This window comes from Anarrhichthys ocellatus, unplaced genomic scaffold (genome assembly GCF_004355925.1).
Source record: "Anarrhichthys ocellatus isolate YVR2014 unplaced genomic scaffold, GSC_Weel_1.0 scaffold96, whole genome shotgun sequence".
Lineage (NCBI taxonomy): Eukaryota > Metazoa > Chordata > Actinopteri > Perciformes > Anarhichadidae > Anarrhichthys > Anarrhichthys ocellatus.
The window spans coordinates 810,838-816,522 of record NW_022280126.1 but is presented as its reverse complement, the minus strand read 5'-3'; positions in this window follow the sequence as shown (position 1 = coordinate 816,522).

The window sequence follows — 5,685 nt, the reverse complement described above, 5'->3', positions numbered from 1 at the left end:
AAGATGCAATTGGGTGACCAATGCTATTCATGTCATACCTCTCAACAATCAGGAGGGGTCGCCGTCCTGCTTAATAAGTTTCAATGAGACGATGTTGAGTTGTTCACTTCAGATGAGGGAGGATGGATTTCAAATTGGATAATGCTTTTTTTATAGTTTGTAATTTGTTTTGCCATAATAACACAACTAAGGTAAATATTATGTTTACACAACTTTGTATTAAGGTAGAAGCACTTAAAAATAACTACAAGGAAGTGCACACGATCATTGGATCATTATGACTTCAGCTGCTTTCTTTCCTTGGAGAAAAGAAAACGAAAAAAAGAATAATATTACGACCCTGAATAATGATAAACGATAACATTATTTCCAACCTCTTTCAAAATATGTTGGTTCATTTTATAGTTATATACAGTAAGTCAAATACTCAGGTACGTGATTGTGAAAGATTTTACTGTGAACAATCCATCACAAAACTTGAAATATCAGAAGCAATTCACTCAATGAAAACAGCGAAACCTTCAGGCTCTGATGGGCTTCTGATTCATTCTATGTACGTTTTTGGGGTATCATTGAAAGTCCTGTATTGGAATTGTATCAAGAATGTACAGTCACTTCTCTCATTTTACAGACAGTATCTGGCCCAAGGCATGGCTTGTTCCTTTTAGATTTTCCAAACAATTTTGGAAAAAGAGGAAATACTCTAAAATGTAATATTTATCAATTTACTCTTAATCTTAGGGTTGCTACAGAGTTATTGTCAAGGTGTACAGTAATGTAGTATTTGTTAAATACACCAATAAATCAGTCAAATAAGCTTTCTTGTGACTACATCTTGCTATTATCTTCTGAGAAAGGGGTCGCAGTGTTTAGCTGGCGCAAACAGCAAAACACTCCCATCTAAAAAAAACATAATTCTTTCATTTAACCTTTTTTTCCTGAACTAATACTAATTAATTCACAAAGTCTAATTAATTCTTCCATATTTGAAAGCTGGGCTATCTCAGCTTAAACAGAATGGTACCAAACAGTCTGATGTCAAAAAATGAACAAATCTGATCAGTTGAATTCGAATGAACTCAACAATTACAAAACATAGATACACCTCGTTATGACACAGAGATAGGTAGATATACAGTATGTGTACTTATATGCATAATAAATGAATGGATAAGAATAAACTCAACAGTTCAGCACAAATCTCTTGATGAGAGACAATGGAGGGGGAGGACATCCTCCTCTCTCTTGAAACAGACTGTTGGTGGTCTGTAAGGTAAGGTTGAGGGAAAAATTGCAGGCAGAACAACCAACATCTAATTTATGTTTTTTGTAAATTTATTATCAAAGAAATGTAACTTTTTTTTCCAAATGGTCAAGCGTGTTTTTACCAGAACTAATCAAGACACATTTATTTTTCACCTGCACACTGATAGTCATTCTATTTACAATGCATCGGAAGCTTTCTTCTTCTCTGGGCTCTATCGATCATTTCTCAAAATGTACCTGTAAAGACAAACAGAGATATGTTTATGGTTCGCTGAGTTTATGCATAACATTAATACTAAGCTACGGTGACTGAGAGAGACAGCATTATTTACCAGAGCAAAAGCGACAGGGAAAGCTGGCATCTTGGTTGCAGATGTTGTTCATTCCTCTCCAATTCAGATTTTTGCTGGACTGTGTGTTGTGTTTAGTTGTTGATCGTTAAACTTTGAATGAGGGTATTATTCACGGTAAAAGTGCTCCTCATGCTCGGTGTTGGATGTACTGCCCCTATAGAGCTGCTCCGAGAGGGATCGAATTACAGGCTCACATGGAAGTGCTTACCAATCAAAATATAATAGGTCTTCTTTAATATGTATATATATATACATATATATATATATATATGTATGTATATATATATATATATATACATATATATATTTACAACATAAAGTTACTTATATTTTAATAACTAAAGGCTTGTGCTTTAGCACTCAAAATCGCCACTGTTCTAACACACTGAATGAATTTTTATTTGATTTGAGTTGATTATTTGATTATTTTTGGGGGGATTTTAAATGATCAACAACAGTACTACAGACAAAAGAGGAGTACAAAGACAAAGACATGCAAAGTTATATTTAACTTGTATTTTGCTGTTCGGCACCTTGACACGTGTAAGTAGCACCAGAGTGATTTTAGTAGTAAACGGATGTACTTTATAGTTCCTTTCTAGTCTTCCGACCACTCAAAGCTTTAACACTACATGTCATCATTCACCCATTCACACCCTGATGACAGCTGCCCATCAGAACTATCTAACATTGATAAAACATCCATACACCACAGGCACAGCTCGGAGCAGGGGTTAAGTGTCTTGCCCAAGGACACATGGACTAGTGGAGCCGGGGATCGAACCGTCGATCCTCTGATTGAAGGACGACCCTGCTCTACATAGTACATACAGTATGCTTGTCTTATTAAGAAAAATAATAACTTTCATTTTATTGTCAACTTCATCAGGTATTAATTAAACATATCTTTTCTATGTTTAGTGTCTTGACTAATATTTTTGTGTTAAGTAATAGTAGCAGACATGCATTTACAAACAGAGCTAGACACAGGTATATATATAAATAATAACAGCTGTGTGCACAACTCAAGTCAACGTAGGAGAGTGGGACAGAATGCAGGAGTGTGGTTTCACTAGATTAATTTCCAACAAAAATAAAGCATTCTCCCAAGGCTTGTTTTTGACAATCAACCCTGGTAATAGCATACAGTACAACATGCTCACTACACCTTTTTTGCAATTCAATTTAATGATAGTAAAAGTAATAAAACGTTCAAAGATATTGACACAAACTAAATCAAACCCTGTTTTCCAGCCAAAGTAAACTCTGAGGGTGTATGTGAGGCAGAGTTGCTCTTACATCTGAATCATAGAATCCGTGATCTAGAGGAGATATCATTCATGTGTGGACCAGCCTCTAATCCCTGCCCATTCTTATCCTGAATGAATAAAACCCTTGACATGACAGATAACAACACCATTTATGTAATCAAGCAGCAACGAAGCGAAGATCATCAGAGCAATATTGGACTAACGTTTGCTGGCTCGTATATTCACCATCATGGTTCAACTGAGATGGCTGTGGACCAATGCTCTGTGTTTAGTGGCCATGGCTACTTCAGGTAAGAAATACTCATGCATTAATAACTGCTTGGAAGAATGAAATTGTTGAATGAAAACGTTGATATTTGTGCCTTTTACAACTCATCAAAGAAAGTTAAATGTCCTGCTCAATGGACTGTACTTGTGGTTTTGCCCATTTTAGCCCATTTACTTAAATACTGGTATGGTTCACTAAAATGTGAATACTTCATTAAAAATGTTCAAGAGACTAGAGGTTTTAAATGCCAAAATCCTAGACTGATATGCTTTGATTTGCTTGATATATTTTTGATTTACATTTTTTAAAGTCCATCTGCAGCTCCCTCCATACTGTTGAAAAGAGAAAACAATCTCATGCTCAAATTCAAAACATTCCTTAAGAGGAAATTGGAACATAGGGTCACAGGTGGAAGAAAGAGTTGAGAAACAGATGCAACGGATTTGAGGATGCAAGGCCATGCTGATATCCAGACAGATTGGAAACGTTAGTGTGAGTGATATTCTGGTCCATGTTTTTTTCTCAAATCAACAAAAAATATGTCACACTGAAACCTGCAGGGCGTCTGGCTCCCCCGAGTCTTCACCTGCATGACTTTCCCAGTGTAGAGCAGCTTAGCTCTTCTCCTGTAAAGACAGGCTTCTTTGTGCCACTGGAGATCACCAACAGAAGTTTCACCACTACACTGCTCAACCCAGCATCTGAAGTCTACAAGAACATGTATAAAGAAGTCAGTGACCTGGTAAGATGTATATTAGATAATCATAACCACTTTCGTACCACCAGGGCGGGATATACTGTTCTACCATTTAGGACAGTGAATTCACTTTTATTCTCCTCTTTCACAAGTCCAGACTTAAAACTGACTTCTTTAAGTCCAAATATGTAATCTATTCAGTATTTCTACACCAGAATTTATATTCCTGGGAGTGGGGGGAAATATAATTTTCAGAAACTACTGTATGACTGAACACTTGTATAATGTACAGGTAAAATATATAGTTTAGTGTGTGCATTTTCTAAAGAGTACCTCTACACATCCTATCCAAATGAATATCATTTCACTAGAGTTTGCACAGTGATACATGTTAGGGGAGAGAGTTGTAACTTTAAAGACACTCCTTCTGAGCTAAGCTACATCGACTTAGAACATATCTACATTCTGAACTCAAAAGGGAATCTGTGAGATCTTTTAGGTGCTCTCACAAAGTGAAGGTTTGTTTGCTTGGGGAACCAATAGCATCGAGTCATGTGGCCTCTTTATATGGTTTAGGTCATGATAATACTGTTGCTCAGCTGTGTATATATCTATGTCAATACATGTCTATACATATATCTATAGTCTCTCTCTCTCTATACATATATACAAATATATATTTATATATATTATATATACTATAAAATATATATATATTATATATATATTTTTTAAAGTGTTTCCTTTTTCGATGTGAGGGTCCTGGGACAGATGGTGTCGTATGTTGGAAAGATTATAAAGAACTCTGAGGCAAATTTGTGATTTATGCCCCACAGCATCACCAAAAGATTATAGTAGTCTGAGGAATGCACCAATAGAAATACTGTTGCTATCTACAGTAAAGGGCAAGCTAGCCTGCTTTGTGATTTGAGTTTTACAAGTCTGGATGCAATCCAGCTGCAAGGTCGGGCCAGCAGTAATTAAATATGTGCTCAACATTACATTATAGTACATACCGTCCATTGTCAGTGCACTGGACTATTACCTCGTTGTTAAAGTTAAGGATAATGTGTTGATTTGTATATGTTTTCTTTTCTTCTTCTGCAGTTGGAAACCATCTATAGCTGCTCTAACTGTCCAACAAATCCCTACTATGGAGGTGTTGTCGGAATGACGTTCAGGTATCATCAATATCATTAATCTCTGAATCATAAAGGTACTGCATTTAGGTATACTGTATATAGTATGGCAGATGATAGTGGCAGCACAGACACCACTTCCTGGCCAAACCATAAGTGGAACAACAGCAGGTTGGAGGCTGGTATTTAGTATTTCACTGTTTTTCAAAAGAACTACTACATATGCATATAGATAAACAAGTAGATGTACATATTTGGAAAAATAACATCACAAATGAAGAAAATATACGTATGTACAGTATATAACTTATTTTCCTTGTAATAATACTTTCTTTCACAGCTCTGGATCAGTGATCGCAAATGCATCTATTATCTTCAATTTCGCCTCTATCAATGCAATCATTGTCTTCAACTTACTTTCACAAATCTACGAACCCCAAACTCTCCAACTGAACCTGAGCTTTACCAGTAAGATCTCATTTTGTACACATAAGTCCAATTTGTTTCTCCATCTTTAAAAGCAGCGTTCTACATACGTAATGAGTACTTGTTGTTTTTCTTTAGATAAAAAAGTAATACAATTTAGAGTGCCTGAGACTACAACAACGACGACTACTACCATCACCACAGACCCTGCAACAACAACACCTACAACTACAACAACCACAACACCTACAACTGCAACTACCAC